Source organism: Vulpes vulpes, chromosome 11, assembly GCF_048418805.1.
Source record: "Vulpes vulpes isolate BD-2025 chromosome 11, VulVul3, whole genome shotgun sequence".
Classification (NCBI taxonomy): domain Eukaryota; kingdom Metazoa; phylum Chordata; class Mammalia; order Carnivora; family Canidae; genus Vulpes; species Vulpes vulpes.
In genome coordinates, this window is record NC_132790.1 from 80,561,704 (window position 1) to 80,575,854 (window position 14,151).

General features: G+C 40.9%; 1 protein-coding gene across 11 annotated transcripts in view; it reads left to right on the forward strand.

Annotated features, from left to right (window-relative positions):
• Positions 1 to 14,151, forward strand: part of TMEM108 (transmembrane protein 108) — a 640,726-nt gene that overhangs the window by 275,670 nt on the left and 350,905 nt on the right. For 3 of the 11 annotated variants that reach the window (XM_072726873.1, XM_072726877.1, XM_072726874.1), the window contains one exon: positions 2,856 to 2,919. The gene's annotated coding sequence lies outside the window, so the exon portion shown is untranslated. Of the gene's footprint in view, positions 1 to 2,855; positions 2,920 to 8,133; positions 8,272 to 8,837; positions 8,943 to 14,151 lie in introns of those variants that run through there. The other 8 variants (XM_072726875.1, XM_026015545.2, XM_026015544.2 and 5 more) reach the window with 7 other exon arrangements.

The following is a 14,151-nucleotide window of genomic DNA, read 5'->3' on the forward strand; positions in this document are numbered from 1 at the left end:
GAAAGGAAGTCTCTATATTATTCTTTCGGTATCTTAGTTTGCAGCAAATAATTCAGCCTGTGAAGTATGCCTCTTTCCATTCTTGAGTAAATCTTTTATCCCAACAAGATCAAAGGACTCCACTTACTCTTTGAGTGACTTCCTTCCTTTGACATGTTAAAATAATCTTTTATTGGTTTCTAAGGCACTTGCAAGGTGCTCTTCGGAGTGTTTTTCTTACAGTTGTTATTCTTTATTTTCCTCACATGAACTCCCTTACCAATTTGGGGGAAATTACCTCAAATGCTTTTCCTTGGTATATGCTTTTCAGGGAAAGCAAGCAATAACAACAAAGTATATACGCTTTTCTTGTGGGTTATTGACTTTTCAAAATCCTTCCTTTCAGTTGATTCCTAAATGGAGCTTGTATTTGTCATATTTCCCTTTTTAAAAATTTAGAGTATAGGGATGGGTTTCTTGGTTTTCCTTTGTCCCATAAGGATATAGAATTTAATTATATGTTATTAATTTTTGCTTTGTGGCTTACCCACAGAAATCTCTTGGGTCCATTCCTTATCCTGTTTAAGATTAAAGTTCCTTCTATTTTCCTTGTGAGATTTAGAGAGCAGTACTAAATTTATTAACATCCAGCCCACATCCCTACCTGCTCCTCACCACCCCCCGCTGCCACACCCCTGTATGTATGGCTCCTCCTGATTGAACAGTTGGTTACTGTGTATTTGGATAATTAGTGCCTTCTATTATTATTATTTGAACAATTTTTTCAGCCTTCCCAATTCCATTTAACATTTTATATCTCATCATTTCACTTGGGTGATCTATAATATACATTTTTCTGTACATAGAAGTTTTAACATGAATTGTTTTTACAGTTGAAAAGTTATAAAATAAATCTATCCTATGAAGCTTGTTCAACAAATACTTTTTCAGTACTGTTATGTACCAGTCCTAGACACTGGGAATAAGCAAGCACTGGAATCAAATTTCAAATTCTAGTGAGGGGTAGGGTAGGGAGACAACAAGATATAATTTGTCAGATGTTGATAAGAGCTTAGAAGAAAAAAAGTAGTATGATAGTTCAGAGCCACCCTTGTCTACTAGTTCTACCAGAGAATTAAACACTAATTCCCTAAGGCACCCTTTATATACAATGAATTATTTTATCTCCTATGCAATTTGAGTGATACCAGCTGTGTACCATCCGTGGGCAATAGGAGAAAACTGTCACCAAAATAATTTTCTGTAGGATTTATATTGTCATGGAGCGCTAGTTGAGAAAGGCTGGATTAGAGACCATCAGTTGTAGGAGGGAGTGCTGCTCGGAGTTACTTGGTCAAGGAAGGCCTTTCTGACAAGAAGTCTTTGAGAAGACACCTGAATTCAATAAGGGAGGGACGTCCCCTGCAGATGCAAGGGGAGGGGAGGAGGGCAGCCAGAGACAAGAGTGTTTGTTATATTTGAGGAACAGTTAAGAAAAAAAAAAAAAGATTTTATTTATTTATTCATGAGAGACACAGAGAAAGGCAGACATAGGCAAAGGGAGAAGCAGGCTCCCTGCGGGGAGCCCAATGAGTTCCTCGATCCCAGGACCATGGAATCCTACCCTGGGCTGAAGGCAGACACTCAACCATGGAGCCACCCAGGTTTCCCAAGGATGGGGTTTCAAGCAACAGCTTCAGCCTAATCTAGGGAGCTCTGTAGTGTAAATTATACTACAGAGTGTGTCATACTTTGAAGCAATGGAGCTGAATTTGTATATGTGTACACCTGCTAATCATTGGCTTTGGGCTGCCCAACAGGGTGATGCCACTCTCAGGCAATTTTGGTTCCATATAGATGAGTTGGCTCCAATGTCAAAGGTAATCCTCTGAAGATTATAGCAAAGAGTGTAGGGGCTAGAGGGTGAGAGCACAGAGCTGGTGAAAGGGATCCAGGGGGATCTTCTTGGGCATCAACAGTCTCCACCCCAGGGCTAACAGAGCTTCTCAGGCTGGAGGATAGGGCTTGAAGAATGGGCGGAGGATAGTAAGCTTTCCCCAAGTGAAAACCATCCCTGTTTGCTTGGCTCTGTGTTTGTTATCTGGTCCAGTTCTTACTCACCATAGAGAAACTCAGAGATGTTTCTGAGTGGGAATGAATGTATGCATGAATCCATGCCAGGCCTAGGAATTAATATTGAGAATTTTTAGAAATAATTTGGCAGAAGCCACATACCCCAATATTGCACCTTCATAGAGGATGCTAAGCTCTTCTGTATAGGAATGGAAGGCTGGTGGAAATACAGTTCAGAAATCTGGGAGGTACATCCATAAAAATGTCATATAAACTTGAGTGTGAGCAAGTAAGAAGTAATACATCTGAAGGACAAAAAGCCCAAACATCTTAAGAGTATGATGTATTCTATTTAAAACTACAAAGGAAAAATAAAACAGTGAAAAATAATCTATTTAAATGTTTAAGAAAATATTTAGTCGTGTCAGCAGTGGGGTTTTGTGATTTGTGTGTGTGTGTGTTACTTGGTGTTGGACTGAGAGGGACATTTTCTCATAGAGAACAAGAATTAGTATAGGTGAGTAGCACTAGGCTGTAGAGCTCTGAATCAGAGTGATGTTAGGCACTATGGAGGGGCGCATCCCTCTGGGTGCCATTCTGAGTAGTTGAAGTTGGAGGCCAGTAATGCTGTTGAGAAGGAATCTGAGGCCACATCCAGGTTCAGGAGAATATTATTACTAATAGTTAACATTTATTTAGCACTTCCTACACACTAAACACTGCTAATGCATTTTGTATTATTTAATGGGCTCATTAACTTGTAAGAGACAAGTACTTTTATTGCCATTATTTCCATTTTACAGATGAGAATACGGTGCACTTATCAGATACCTTCCAAGGGCCAAATTGTTCAGGGTTGCACAAGTGGTAAGTGGAAGAACTGATATTTGTTGTTGTTTTTTAAAAAGTTTTATTTATTTGAGAGATAAAGTATGTGTGCAGTGGGAGGGGCAAAGGGAGAGGGAGAGAATCCTCAAGCAGATTCCCTGTTGAGTGCAGAGCCCAACATGGGGCTCGATCCATGACCCTGGGATCACGACCATGCTGAAATCAAGAGCTGGACGCTTAACCGACTAAGCCATCCAGGTTCCCCAATAACTGGGATTTGGTATTAGATTCTACTCATAATTATTGGAATAGAGTTGAACGCTATGATTAATTACAGGAGGAATGAATGGCATATCATGCATTTTCCTCCTCTCATTCTGATCTCAGTCATCTTTCTCCCCCTTTCACATCTGTTCAGATTTAAACTACTTTCTCATTCTCAGTGTTCTACACTCTTGTATGGGCTATTGCTAGTCCTGGAGCACCTAGCTCCTAGCCCTTTGCCAGCTAACTCTTACAAGTTCTTTGGAATTCAGTTCAGGCATCACTTCTTACAGAAACCTTCTCTGATTTCATTAATCAGAGTTGGTGCTCCTTCTATGTGATTTCTCATAGTGTTATGAGACTCACTTGCAACATAACACTTTTTATTGTGAATTGTGATGGCTTATTTCTGTTAAAATGAGCTAAAAGAAGAGAACATGTAGTGTTTTCATGGAGTGAATGAGACCTGATGCCTCATCTCTTGGCTCCAAACTATTGGTAGTATCTTGTAAAAGTTCCCTGCTTTCCAGGTTCATTCTTGTAATTATAATACACAGGTATTAGACTGGTTGAAATTTCCAGCTCCGTTATCTTTTTTTTTTTAAGATTTTATTTATTTATTCATGAGAGACAGAGAGAGGGGCAGAGACATAGGCTGAGGGACAAGCAGGCTCCATGCAGGGAGCCCGATGTGGGACCTGATCCCAGGACTCCAGAATCATGCCCTGGGCCAAGGGCAGATGCCCAACTGCTGAGCCACCCAGACGTCCCTCTGTTATCTTTTTTTATATCAGTTTTGGAACTTCCAAATATTCAGTAAAAATTTTACCCATTTACATTTGTTTTCTATTATATGCATACAGTACAGTATTTCCTTCCATAAACCATTCTGTCTTCTGTAGCAAAGCTTACTGTGATATTGTGATATCTTCATCTAAAACAATTTGTTGGGAGCAATACATGTACTCTTTGTATTAAAAATGTCTTATTTCTTAAGTTGGGGGAAGTATGGAGAGACATACCATAGCAATATGTATGTTGTTATATACTATATTTTAAATATGATTATTTTATAAAAAATCTAAAAAGACTATTTATATTCTTTGTGTATAATAAACTATAGAATGAATTATAGAATAAATCCTATAGAGAATATAAAGAAAGTTAAAAAAAAAAAAAGAAAGAAAGTGAACTTATCTAAAAGATATCCAGTATGTTAGGTTAAATCTTTACACAGTTATGCTGAGTGAAAAAAAAAAAGTACCAGTTATTTTTAAGATTTTATTTACTTACTCATAAGAGACTCAGAGAGGCAGAGACATAGGCAGAGGGGGAAGTAGGCTCCCTGCAGGGAGTCCGATGGTTGACTTGATCCTTGGACCCGGGATCACACCCTGAGCCTAAGGCAGATGCTCAACCACTGAGCCATCCAGGCATTCCCCTCAAAAAGGTAATAGTTATTAAAACACAGATACATAGATATAAAATGTTATCCTGACCAGATTTACATGAGAGATGAAGACTAGAATCTTAGGTAATATTGGGTCCTCATGACTGAAATCAATTAAGTTTAGAGATACTATTCATCTATAGTGAGATTAAAACATAATTAGCAATTATAAAGAAGTCTACAGGGGTTCTGATCTTTAATGGAGCAATGGGTAGATTCTTGGAGACTTGGAGGTTTTCATCTTATTTCTTCTCTTTTCAAGAAAACTTAAATCTCTTTCTAAGCAATATCTAGGGGTTAAAGGGGACTGGTTGAAGCTAATTCATGATTTAAATCAGATACACACATATCCGTTTCCTGAGATAGGATAGCCAGTTTATGTATGCAAAACAGGCCCACTGAAAAACAGAAAAATTAATGACAGCCTGGATGTTCTTTTTTCAAATTCTTAACCTCAAGCATGAATCTCTTTGTTTCTTGTTGCTTTTTTTTTTTTTTTGTAATGATGACAGTCACAAAGAGAAAAATAAATGCTTTTTTCTTCTTAAAAATTTACATTATTCATGCTAGTTAAATATCAGTGAAAACTGTCCTATTTTACTCAGTAGATAAGGCTACAAGTTACAAGGTGAGAAAAGTTTCTACCCTATTGGAATACTGTGAAACATATTTTTAAAAGTGTCAGAGCAGGAGGGAAGCTAGTTTGTATTCTCCTACGTCAGGCTTCCATTTTTCTGATGTGACAAAGTCACTTCCGAGCAAGGTGGTTCTTGTTGGAACAGTGTTCTGAAGGGACCTCACTAATTCAGTTAAAAACTAGGTCATACTCCACTACTGCAAATATCACTCCATAGGAAAACTCTGTGCAACAACAGCTTTTTAAATTTTATTTATTTATTCATGAGAGACCAAGAGAGGCAGAGACACAGGCAGAGGGAGAAGCAGGCTTCATGCAGGGAGCCTGACATGGGACTCGATCCCAGGTCTCCAGGATCAGGCCCTGGGCTGAAGGCGGCGCTAAACCGCTGAGCCAGCCAGGCTGCCCAACAAAAGCTTTCTAAGATCCAGGCACTAATCTCTTTATTTCACAAAATGACAGAACTTGGCAAAAACCCAGGAAAAAGAATAAAGAATCTCTTGGGATTCTTTAAAATAAGTTTTATTTAGCTACCATGGCAAACTAAACTAATAGCTCTTCTATTTTACTTGAGGGTTTGCCAATAATATGTATGTTCTGTATCAGGAAGTGTAAATTGGGCTCAAATGTAACTTAGTGCAGCTTCAGAATTGTTACATGAGAGGCTAGATAGAGGAAGTTCAGGACAGGGCTGCTGGGAATATGCATTTTAACAAATACTCCAGGTTATTCTGTTGCACTTTGGGAAAAGCCTTAGAGAATAATTTTTAATAATACTCACACAGAAATTTGCTTTTAGGTAAGAAAAGCATAAAACATGTGAAGATATCAACAGAGTTGATTAGTGTGGTTAAAAGGTGATAGGTTCTTTTAAAAAAATATTTAGTTAATTAACTGGAATTAAACCTAGTTGTGGACATGGCTTTTCAATTTGTTCCACTGAATAGGATTAGAGTATCTATTACCTGTGAATTATTTTTGGCCTTAAAAAAAAATCTATTCTCATAAATTATGTGGAAACTTTCCTCTTTCCAGAGTCTTTATGTCATTAGTAATTTGTGTTGCAGAATTGGTTTTCCCTTGTTAAAGAACGAGTCCATCAACCTGGCAGCTTATACCAGTTTTCTCAAGCAAGGCTGGATACAAACCACCTGTAGATCTTTTAGGACCTACAGTTGCTAAGGCTCCAGTCCTTACCCTAATCAGAATCTCTAGGGACTGGGGACACCTGGGTGGCTCAGTGGTTGAATGTCTTGGCTCAGGTCATGATCCTGGGGTCATGGGATTGAGTCCCATATCAGGCTCCCCATAGGGAGCCTGCTTCTCCCTCTGCCTATGTCTCTGTCTTAAATCAATCAATCAATCAATCAATCAATCAATCTTAAAAAAAAAAAAGAATATCTAGGCACAGGACCCAAAAATCTATTTCCTTAAAAGTTTTACTATACAGCCAGGCTGAAATACAGTGGTTTAATGATAGCAAAAGAAACTTTGAGACTTTTAAAGAGATTCTTCTTGATTAGATATTTCTTTACTCTTGATATAGCCAGCACCATTGTTGCTCTAGGTTCAATGTATTCCCTGTAACTCTGGATTTTGTGCTAAGGCATCTCTGATGCAGACTCTGTGAGAAGCAAAGATTGCTAATAGGGCTTCACTCCTGGAGTTGATAAGCCAGAAAGGGCCAAGGCACACTGACAAAGGTGAAGTTTTCTCTACGTGGCAGTTTGATCATCTTGAATAGTACAGAAAACTGGTGGAAGCAGTGCCATACCACCTGGTCTGAAGAGCTGGGGGAAGAAGGCTTTGGAGAATTTAGCACTTAGGCCTTTGAAGCACCTTGGTACACTACTGGATAACAGGAGCTTGACTCTGCTGAACAACAAAGGCTCTAGTCCTCAGGGCTGAACACATTGAGGTTTAGGTCAAGTTTTGAGAGGCGGCAGAGAAGCAATGGGCTCCCTGACTTCCAGACTCTGGTATTACTGGCCAAAGGATGTCTAGGCAATTTTTAAGATCCCTAAGGTAGGTTATTTTACAAACTCTCTGGCTTGTGCCTGAATTGTTCAAGATGCTGAGACCGACAGCTCCCTGCATGGTTTTCCTATATGCTTCTTCCTGAGCTTGCCTGTATAGTCTTATGTCAGAATGTAAATTTCCAGAAAGCAAAAATTACTTATGTACCTACTCTGACCAAGGGTCTAGCACAGTGCTACTGAGACACACATGCTGAATACCTGAGAATGAAAGTAAACCTAGTGTTCTCTACTACTTCTAGTTTCCACGCTCCAGCCATCAAGTTGGCAGAGATTGCTACCCCACAGACTAGGGGTAGGTGACATGGGAATTAAACGCCCTTTCCCTCAGCCAGTGCCAAATTACAAGTGTCATCAGGGCACCCCATGTTTACTGAGTCCCTGGAATGCTTTCCATTACTGAAGGAAGGAACAGAAAAGGTTGTGAAACTTTCAGATACGATGGAACAAGGGCTATAACCATTTTCTGACAGGTGCCCTTAAAATCTTGCCACCCAAAGCGTGGTCCTAGATCAGGAGCATCATCATCACCATCTGGAGCTTGTTAGTGAGGCAGAAACTCGGGTTTCCATTCCAGATTTACTGGATCAGAATCCTCCTTCTAACAAGATATCCAGGTGACTGCTATTAATATTTAGAATTTCAGAGACCAATTGACGTATTCATTCATTCATCGAGCAGAAACAGCTCCGGAAAACAGATTCAGCCCTTTGTGCCGGCCTCGCACCGGCTCGGCTCGGTAGCAACCGAACCCCCAGGGACATCGGAGCGGGTGCTGCCGAGGGCAATTCGGTGATTGGCTGGCCAGGCCACGTGACCGGAGCCGGGCCTGTCCTGTTCCGCGATTGGCTCTCGCGGACTCTGACGGACAGGGCCGGGGCGGGGCAGAGCCCCGGCTGTGAGGCGCGCGCGGGGGCGCGAAGGCACGAGAGCGCGAGTGCGCGTGCGCGAGCGGCGGGGCTTTCTCCGGAGCCGTCGGAGGGAGCCGGAGCGCTTCTCCTGAGGTAAGCGCGGCGGCGGGGCTTCCCCCTGCCCCTACCGCCGCCAGCGCTGACTAGCTGGGTGGGCAGGGCCGGGCGGGATTGAAGGGTGAAGTCTGGGGTCCGCCCCGGGAGCTCTGCCTCGGGTAGAATGCAGACTCGGGCTCAGCCACCCCCGTGGGGTGCCTCGGTTTCCCTTTCCCTGCCCTCTCCCTGCACCTTCCTCTCCTCACCACGGTGACGAGCCCGCCCGAGGGGAGTTGCCCCCCTGGCAGCCTCGTCTCTGCCTTTGTTTCCCGCCTGGAGGGATGCTGGTCGGGCCCCCTCCCCAGGTAAAGGGTGAGCGTGGTGGGGCGGGGGCGTCAGCGGACTCCGGACCTGGGCTTGGGGCCCGGGAGGAGATGGCTTTAATGCGGTGGGACCTGTCGCATGTGAGGAGGAAGGGGGGAAAAAATGTGTCACTTTAGCCGAGCCGCGGGACTCGAACTAATCCGGCGGCGAGCGACGCCGAATTCCTAGCGCAGCTGTGCGGGCGGGCGTGGGGGGGAGGGGGGCACGACCCGTGGACCGAGCCCAAGTGTTGCCCGTAGAAGGCTTCTCCGGACCTGCACGCCGGCTCTCCCCCCAGAGTGGCACCGAACCTGACTGAACGCTTTCAGCCTGCCTGCCAAGGGAATCCAGATTTTCGTTAAGAGGTGAAAAAAAAAAAAAAAAAAATTTTTTTTTTTTTTTTTTTTTTTTTTTTTTTAAAGCAGTTGGGCACTGGTCTGAATGAGGAGCAGGTCTAATTGAGAGGCTACAATAAGGAATTACAGATACAGAGAAACTGATGACTGGTAAATTGTGAGGAGGGAAATGCCTGCAGTGAACTGCAGACCAGACCATCACACTGAGATTCTCCTCAAGAAGATAGGGGCTGGAGGGGCCTCCGGGGAGGGGGAGGGGGGGGAGCGGGGAGCGATCTCTGTAAACCGAGGTCTTTCTGGGCTGCTGAAGAGAGTAATTATTTTGAGCCTGTTAATGGCCTATAGGGAGAAGGGAAGGCTTGGTGTAAATTACACCTATTCAGACCTCCTTAATTCTTTGAAAAGTGCTTGTTGAAAGACCATTTGGATTCCAAAAACGATTTGTGTGTTGGGGATGGAAGGATGTCTTCTTTCAGTCATACTTTAAAAAGGGAGGTTGTGTGCAAGGCATCTGCTCTCCTCCTCTATTTGCCCAGACCTGTAATAGCACGGGCATACCGTATATCTTATAATGAAATGTTAAAAAGTCTTTTCAGCTTTCCACTTATTTGTTGGGTGTATCTGGTAGTCTACTTGGTAAGAAATGATTCTTCGGTGGTTAGGAAGATTTTTACCCGATATCAGAGTTTCAGCGTGATCTATTTGGAACTTATTCTGGTGTGAGATGGAGAAGAATCGCTCTCCCTGATTCCTTAGAGACTCCTTCAAAGCTCTTTTATTACTCTTACCTGCCCACATGCAAAGTTTTGTTTCTTTAGGAAACTCTGATTTTTCAAACACCCAAGACACACCTCATGCCTGTGAGATGCCCACACTCACTAAGAAATCCGTTTGCTTGGCAAGTTGAAACGAAGTGAAGAAGGAACACTTAAATTTATTAGGGGAATCGGGACATTTATCAGCTATAGCAAATCAACTTTTTGATGGTTTTCTGAGATAATGAAAGTAAAGTTGCTGCAAAGCTTTTTGGGAATGTAACAAATGACCCTAGTAAAGTGACTATAGAATTGTTATCCCATAGATGAGAATATAAGGTAAATTAGTGAGAATGATTCAATTTATTGATTTTTTTTTTTAAGATGGCATGGGGGAGAAGGAATTCTGAAGGTGGAGTAGGTGGTATACTGAGAAGATATGCCTTTATATTTAGAAAAATGTCATTTTTATATGAATTCTGTAAAGGTCATAGTATGTTTACGTTTAGTGTTTGGAAGAGAGCGGTTTATACAAGGGAAAAGAGAAAGACTGGCTGGCTTAGTTTATTTTGAGGGAAGCAGTGTATCTCAGTGACCTATAAGATAAGGTTTTATTTTCTGATTCAATGAAAGCCCACTAGTGTTGCTTTCGAAGCAACAACAAAATAATTTCCTTTCTGTCATTTCTGTCCCCTGGGTCAGGAACAGGGAGGATGGGGAGCAAATGAGAGAGATTAGAGCCCGACCTGCATACTTAAGCAATAGTGTCCTTTGAGCAGGATCTGTGTCACATTGTGTAAATATAAGAGCCTTCATGTTGAGATGAGTCTGAGCACCTTTGCTAAGACGCATGCTGTAAGATAAAGCGGGATAACATTGCCACAGGTGGGAGCATGGGTGAGATCATCTGATACAGAAGCACTGGGGGAAGAGGAGAGCCTGGAAATGTTTAATTCAGTGAGGTTCTATTGCTTGCCTTTGGAGTCTTAAGGAGACACTTCCAGGCAGAGCTCATTATTGGCTCGCCTGGCTAGGCTTTATGTGGCTTCCACAGGCGCTGCCCTTCACGATGGAGACTGCTGCCGAGATTGCTTCTCAGGTTGTAAGCATCAGTTATGTTTCTTACATGTTCTAGAAAAGAAAGGCTCACAAAGACACAATCTAGCCTGCCATTCTTTCAGGTCCTTGGCTCATGTCGCCCATAGGCTTCCAGAAATAAATTGTGCCCTCCCTACCTGTAGATGGCACTGCTGTCTCTAGAATTCCTGGAGGAGATGAAACAGCGCTGGCAAACCAGTAATGTGTAGCTTTTAGATTTTGAAAGGCTATCTTAGAAAGAATCTTAAAAAAAAAAAAAGAAAAGAAAAAAGGAAATAAAAAGTTTTGAAGCCAGAACTGTTTATATTAGTTATGAATAATGTGTGTTGTGGGGATTGAGGAATGGGTACAGTTACTTTGCTGGTTGTGTATAGGGGAAAAGGCAGAGGGTAAACTGACAATTAAGCATTTTATCATAGGCTTTAAAAGCTCTTGGCATACACGTTGGTTAATTGAACATGAGGTTGAAATCCTGATTCAGTCAAAATTCACAATTTCATGGTTTTCTTTGCACATAAAACTAGTCTATGTATGGACAGGACTATGGAAATATACATGTGACTTTTAAACCTGATCAATATTCAGTAATTACATGCTCTGAAGGTAGTGGTCAGAGTATTAGTAACAACAGTGCTAGTTGTTACTTTACTGTGGGGCTGTCCAGGTAGGTCAAAGTTATTCTGAATCAATTTCTTCTAAAACTTAGAAATTCCTAACAAGTATTTTAAGCTTTTCTTAGCTAATGCTGTCCTTTCAAGATTGTTATTTTTCAAATCTTGAATTTTGGTTTCATTAAGATTGTTAGCCAGAATTCATTTATCTATTCTCCTCTTATGAAAGAGCTATTCTTTCTTTGTTAGTGTTTTTTGAGATGGGTTTTGTAGCCATGATATTTGAAAGAGGTGAGTACTTTTGTCAGTGAAGTTACAATCTATATGAGAACCTCAGTTTTGACTCTGCCTGAGCTACAGGATGCTGCCTCTGGGTGTCATTACCCCAGTCATCTGCTTCCTCGTGCAGTTCCCTCCCTATGGCTCAGCTTATTTGAGATTTATTTCTGTCTCCAAAAGAACTGATGAGCTGGTTTTTACTACCAATGCCGAATCCTAAAATCCTGCTGGTGCTAGATGGCAGTAGTTACAACAGTCCATTAACATTGCCTCATTATGTTACCTCAAATAAATCTCTGCCTTTCTGAACCTCCGTTTTCTCACCTGATCACTGGGATTGCTGGGGTGGTGCATGTCTTAAAATCTCTTCCAAGTCTTATTCTGTGGCAGGGTGACTCGTAAGGTATTTTTGAAGCCTCTGAAAAATTCTCATATAGAAGGTAATTTCATACTGTGAGCCTAGGGCAAAAAAAAATCTCACTAATATTTCTTCCCAGAAAAATGGCTGTGTATTGTCTTAGAATCCTAATAATTCAGAGTTGGAAGAAACCCTAAAGGTGGTTTAACTCAGCTTTCTCATTTTATAGGCAGAGTATCAACTCAGAACTGAGTGATTGACCAAGCTAACAGAAGTAGTCAGTGGTAGAGAACTGGTCAGAGAACTAGGACCAAAGCTCAAACTCATCTCCATCTTTCCTTTTCCAAAGCTGCCTTTCTCCAGTTGCCATCAGGACTCAGAATATGCTGTGTCTACAGGGCCAGAGCCAAGAAAAGTCTCAGAGTAATTCCTTAATGTGGCATTTTAAAGCCACAGCATGAATAATGTTGAGTTTGGGTAGAAATTCAAGGTCAGGCTTTTCTTTGCAGCTCATTCTTCACTGACTGATCCTGCATGGGATTCTTTATGTGCATCTTTGTGTTTTTAAAACTTTTTGCATACTGTTTCCTAGAAGAGTCATTTACCAATCAGATATTCTTATATTAAGTTCATGGAACCTGAGTGCTATGCGGAAAGAAATATGTCCATATAATAAACTTCTTTTGTAATCCTATAACATTTAACATATTATTCTGAGAAGGAGTTTCTTAGGCTTTAACAACTGCCAAAGCTGGGTAAGGGGCAAGGAGAGTAGAATCTATGGCACAAAAATAGGGTAGAAATTCTAGAATCTAGGGTAGGTCGTGGAAAATTGCCGGGATGGGAAAATTTTTGAGGAGCTAAAGACATGATAGTGGATGAAAGTTGGGGGTAGAGTATAGAAGTAAACCTATGGAAGTTCTTAGAACCTTTTACCTTTATTAAAATGTTTAGAGTGGCTCACAAAATGAAGATGCTAATAGTATTTTATTCATTTTAAATTAATAATGGATGTGCAAGTATTGATTTCCATTTATCATTGCTTGCCCAGTAAGTACTCCCTCGTGATTTCATCAAAACACTTTCATATTCATGTTGCTTCATTGAAGATGACATGAATTGTAAGAACCTCCTTTCTCACCCAGTCTGATTTGATTTCCAGATAGTCAGTGCTTTTCTGACTTATGACTTGGGGGTTGACTCCTCTTTTTCACTTCTGAGGTCCTTCACTGCACTGTTTGTTACTATAAGCTCCTAGGACTTGCTATGATCTCAGAGATGCAAAAATAGCATACATGTCAGGGATAAAAAAAAATCTTAAGGTTCCTTTCTTTGTCCTCAAGATTTGCCATAGAAACTGCTGCATGTTGATAATAATTTTATTTCTCTTTACTATTTGCAACCCCAAATTCTTTTTCTAATTGTCCTCCAAATAGTAGTGACTCAGAGTTTTTATAAATTCAAAATATTATTGTTTTTGCTAGAGCATATACAGAAGTTAATTTGTGTTCAAGTCCTATTTTGGACATGTGAAACGTAACTTTGGTGATGATCACTACATTATAAAGAATATCTGCTTGAAAATTTCCTAACGTCTTTTCTGTGTCACGTTGCCTACACTTAGTACCATGGTGACCCAAGCTGGTGAATACTACCTTCTGGTACCTTTCTGGGTATGGGCCAGAGTAGTATCTGTTCTTGTTTTAGCAGAAGAAAATTACCCTTTTTCCGAAGGCTATCAATTGAGTTTATGTAATAGAAAAAAAGTCAAAATTTCTACATTCTATTCCCAGTACACTGCTAATTAATTGTGAGATTGGGGGGGGGAGGCATTATTGACATCTATGAATTTATTTCCTTGTCTAGAAAATAAGAGGGGATAGTGATCACTTAAATTCTTTCCATGTCTAAAATCCTGTGATTCTATGAAATTTTATATGGTACCACTAAGCATTTCCTAAAAGTGCTGGCTACTTAGGAATTATAATCAAAGTTGGTGCCAAGGTAATTCTTTATATCTGCAAATTACTTTCTGGTTTACAAAAATATTCTCTGTCTCCTTTTCACTTAATGTGTGGTCAGAGAACAACAGCATTGGTATCACCTGGTAGCCTATG